The following is a 4,715-nucleotide window of genomic DNA, read 5'->3' as shown; positions in this document are numbered from 1 at the left end:
CAAGAGTGGAAATGAGCTTCTACAAACTAGGGAAAAAAGAAACTTTTATTCATCAAGTGTTTATGGAGCATCTACAATGCTTGAGGCAATTTTCTAGTTGCTCTGAGGAATTCAGAAGTGGATGCCCTGGATCTCAAGATGATAACTTAATTAAGGAGAAAACAAGTGAATACAAAACAACACTGTAAAATGTAAATTGGTGCAGCCACTAACAAAAAACAGTTGGGAAGATCCTTGCAAAGTTAAAAATAGAACTACCATCTGATCTAGCCATCTCTACTTCAAGGAAAATAATTGCTCAAGCAGACATTTGTACACCCATGCTCGTAACAGTATTATTTACAATAGTCAAAAGGTAGAAGTAACCCAAGTGTCCATCAACAGATAAATAAACGAAATGTGTTAGGCACATACAATGGAATATTAGACTTAAAAAGGAAAGAAATTCTGACATGTGCTACAACATGGATGGACTTTGAAGACATTAGGCTAAGTGAAATAAGCCATTTACAGGACAAATATTGTCTGATTCTGCTTATAGGAGGTGCCTAGAGTAATCAAATTCATTGAGGCAGAAAGTAGAATGGGGGTTGCCAGGGACTGGGACGAGAAAGGAATGTGGAGTTTGTGTTTAAGGGGTGCAGAGTTACAGTTGGGAATATGAAAAGTCCTGGAGATAAATGATGGTGATTGTTGCCCAAAGATGTGAAAGTACTAAATGCTAAGAACGTACACTTAAAAATGGTTAAAGTGGTTATTTTATGCTTATGCTATATATATTTTACCACAATAAAAGAAGAAATAAATTACTTATAAAAAGAAGAAATGAATTACTTATTATAATTACTAATTACTTATTACCAATATGCAAAGCAGAGAGTGGCGAGGGGAATAAATCTAGGTAGAGGGGGAGGGAATCAAGTAGAGACGCTCATTATGGGCCAAGCACCGGCATTCTTTGTATCGTGCTGTCTTCCCAGTCGCCTGGGGAGGTAGGTGGTATTACCTCATGTGATATCAGGAAGTGAGTTTATGGATTTAATTGCAATGTGCCATAAACATAATTTATCACAATGTTACAAATTGGTTCAAAAGTTTTAAATAAAGTTAGGTGTGAAGACCCAGAGGGAGTATTTAAAGAAATGCAGAGATGTTAGGGGGTGACTCGTTTTAAAAAATATTTATAATTCCACAGAGGAGAGTAATGTCACTGCACCAGATCTCTTTTAAAATTTTATTATTGGGTTTTCCCACTGCCCCCATCGCGGGCCCCAGCAGCTCAGAATGCCCAGGAGGAAGGCTAGCTCCGCCAAGGGGGTGCTGAAGGAGAAGCTCAAGAGGAAATCTGCAAGGTTGTCAGCTAAACCTGCTCCTGCAAAAGTGGAAACGAAGCCAAAAAAGGCAGCAGGAAAGGATAAATCTGCAGACAAAAAAAGTGCAAAAAAAAAAAAAAAAAAGGGTGGGGGGTGGGGGTGGGGAAGCAAAGGGAAAAGGGGTCGAAGTGGCTAACCAGGAAACTAATGAGGATCTATCTACCTGCAGAAAATGGAGAAACTAAAAGCCAGGAGAGTCCAGACTCAGATGAAGCAGGAGAGCAAGAAGCCAAGTCTAATTAATATCATATACCATGTCCTATCAGGGGTTCCTTCGTCCTTCTTGCACAATCCGAAGGGATATTTTTTATCAACTGTTTCGTAAATGCAAGGTTTTTAATAGCTCTATAAATATTGTTAAGAGGGGTAGGATTGTACCCCACCCTATTTTTAAAATGCAAATGCTTTTTTTTTTTTTTTTGAAAAAAAGGTAAGATAATTTGCTGGTTGTTTATTTTTTGGTACAACCAGAAAATAACGACATATTGAATATGGGAGACTTTGATTGTCTTTGGTGACAATTTAACATTCCATAGACGGGGGTAGTATTTATATCCTATAATGCAAAGCATACTAAATGGCAATTTGGAGTCAGGCGTGCATTTACTATGTCCTGAACATTTTCAGTTACTTCCAGTCTCATAGTTTTGGGAATTGTTTTCTTGATCTTGGCTCTCCCTGTCAGAGTTTTGTGCACTCTGTCATCTTTGGTGCGGTAGCCCAGTTTTCCTAGTAACTTTGTTAATGTGCTGCGAAAAATTGAAAATGAGATTATGTAGTGCATATGATATTAAATTGTGAATTAGTGGGACTTTGATATAACAGCGTATCAACATTTGAAGATATTGGTACCTGATATCTATGAAGGAAAATTAGCCTTCCGATTTTAAGCTGGAAAGTCACTGGAATTACTGTTTAGAAAGGCATCACAACTACACGACTCTTTAGGTTTTTGGTTTGTATGTTAAGAATTGTGTAGAAATTGAATGTCTGTGTACTTATCCTCAAAACAATCAATAAAGTCACAATTATAAAAGAAAAAATTATTCTTTTCTTATTACAAAAATAGCAAACAATTATGCAGAACATTTAAAAATGTATAGTGTAAAGAAGAAAAACTTTAAAAGCATGCATAATTTCACACAAACCCCTCCCCCCCCGGAGATACACTGTTAATTGATTATATAGCTGTCTAGTCTTATTTTCTCTGCATATGTCGATATTCCCCCAAATTGACAACATATACCATGTATGTTTTAATAGCCCAAGTTTTAAATCTTAATATATAGGCAAAACATTTCTTCACATCACTATATATTCTTTAGAACTTGATTTATCATGATTTGCCACCATATAGACTGGCCCCAATTTTTTCAAACCTCTCTTATTCAACATTTAGAGGGTTTCCATGGTTTTGCTCTCTAACACTGCAGTGACCACCCTTATGTGTAATGTTTTGACCATTTATCTGATTATTTCCTTAAAATCGATTCCTGGAGTTACACCAACATGTTTAATACCACTGGCAGAGATGAAACAATTGGTTCAGAGAAACCCTAGTTTTGAACCAGGATGGCGAGTATACTATTTTTGTAAAGATGCAGCTTTGGCCTATACTCTTAAAAGTTATTATCTGTGCCGCTCTTCGCCTCTGATAGTTCAGGCACATTTAGGCATATTGCACTTGTAGTTCAGCCTCAGAAGTAATTTATGTTTGGTTCAGACCAGTAAACCAGTATGTGTTATCTCAGGCACTCCCATTGCTTGGCACACAGCAATACGGCATTCAATAACTATTTGTTGAATGAATGTCTATTGAATGAAATCCTTCATAAGTGAAGACACTTTCAGTGTGAACAGGAGGACGTAAAAATGGCAAATAACGGAGTGGCTGTGCTTTCACTGCAGCGTGTGATTCGCAGGCCCAGATGGCGTTGTGCGTGTTTTCCGGGGGAGGCTCAGCTCTGTAATGATTACAGTCTGGAGAATGGTCTCGGTGCAGTTCCAGCAAGCCTTCTGGGTCAGGGTCTAACAAAGGCATTGCTCTCTGAGCCACGAGAGTGCCAAGCCTCTCCGGCGAGCAGCAAGCAGCGTGGGTGGCCCGTTTCTCGCCTTTCCCCCAGTGTGCGCACGCAGCCTACGTTACTCCTGTCTGTTTTGTGTCACCAGAGCCCTGGGAATAGCAAGAAATCTGCCCAGAAGTGTAAAACCACCCTTTTACTGAAAGAACTTTCAGAATGAGAACGTACAATGAAATGACTGGAGAGCTCAGGAAAGACACCCAGAAACGGTAAAATATGAAACACAAGTGCCCGCTGAGATTTGGCATCCTAAATCATTTCCTTCTCGCCTCCGGAAAGGGCTCCGTTTTCTCTAAGCCTCTGCCTTTATAGAACCTCAACACAGATGCCCTTCCCTCCCCTCAGATTGCAAAGCTCACCTCCATGGGGGAAGTCTCTGTCCTGCAGGTGGACATGAGAACGTGACCAGGAAGCAGAGTGTGGCACAGAGGAGACTACAAGGCATGGTGGAAAGAAAGAGGGAGTGGGGATCAAAGGCACCCGAGACTCAGCTTTTCTAAGTGACCTTGGTCAAGTCACTGAGCTCATGCATTCATTCAGTCAGTGAGCATTCTAGTGCTCGCTATTTACCAGTTCAGTGTTGTCCCAGAGAAACGCAATGCAAGCCACGTGGGTAACTTAAGGTTTTCTAGCAGTGACTTTGAAAGAGTAAAAAGAAACAGGTGAGATTACTTTTAACATATTTCATTTAACCCAATATGTTCTAAATATTACCTTTGCATTATGTAAGCAATATAAAAACTTGAGATTTTTTTGTTTACACTTTTTTTCCATGCTAAGGCTTCAAAATCCTGTCTTTTACACTTTCGGCACACTTAAACTCAGATGCTAAGGTTTCATCAGAAATAGTCAGTCTATATCTAGATTTCATAAAATGCCGGGGCTGACCCGCAGACCCTGAGCGACAGATGAACAGATTACTCTGACACACATTTCTGCGAAAGAGAGGCTAAGGGGCTGTTTTGCTTTAGGATCAAAAAGCCCTATTCACCTGCCTCCTTCGGCTTTTATTGTCACAACAGCTACAGCTTGAACTAAAATTAACTGTTAGATACTATCAACAGGGTAAGCATCCTCGAGAAAGCACTTGCATCTGTAGTTTCTTTCAAACAAGGACGTTTTGAAGTCTAAACATAAAGATTATAGTAAAACACCCGGGTGGGGGCGGGGGCTTAGACTTATTTGGAAAAGTCAAGCAGGGGCTGCTGCCTTCGGCAAGGTCCCCCAGAGGCCTCCGACCTTTCAGAGATTCCTCCTTACA

The 4,715-nt window shown here is 39.9% G+C and overlaps 1 pseudogene across 1 annotated transcript; it reads left to right on the top strand.

Moving 5' to 3' along the window:
- Positions 1-1,284: 1,284 nt before the first annotated feature.
- On the top strand, positions 1,285-1,616 carry LOC307102696 (non-histone chromosomal protein HMG-14-like; annotated as a pseudogene). The gene has a single exon. The product of its transcript is annotated as a non-histone chromosomal protein HMG-14-like (transcript).
- The last annotated feature ends 3,099 nt before the right edge of the window (positions 1,617-4,715 follow it).

This window comes from Cnephaeus nilssonii, assembly GCF_951640355.1.
Source record: "Cnephaeus nilssonii genome assembly, chromosome: 7".
Classification (NCBI taxonomy): Eukaryota; Metazoa; Chordata; class Mammalia; order Chiroptera; family Vespertilionidae; genus Cnephaeus; species Cnephaeus nilssonii.
Note: the sequence above shows the minus strand (reverse complement) of the source record. Positions and strands in the feature narration are given on the sequence as shown.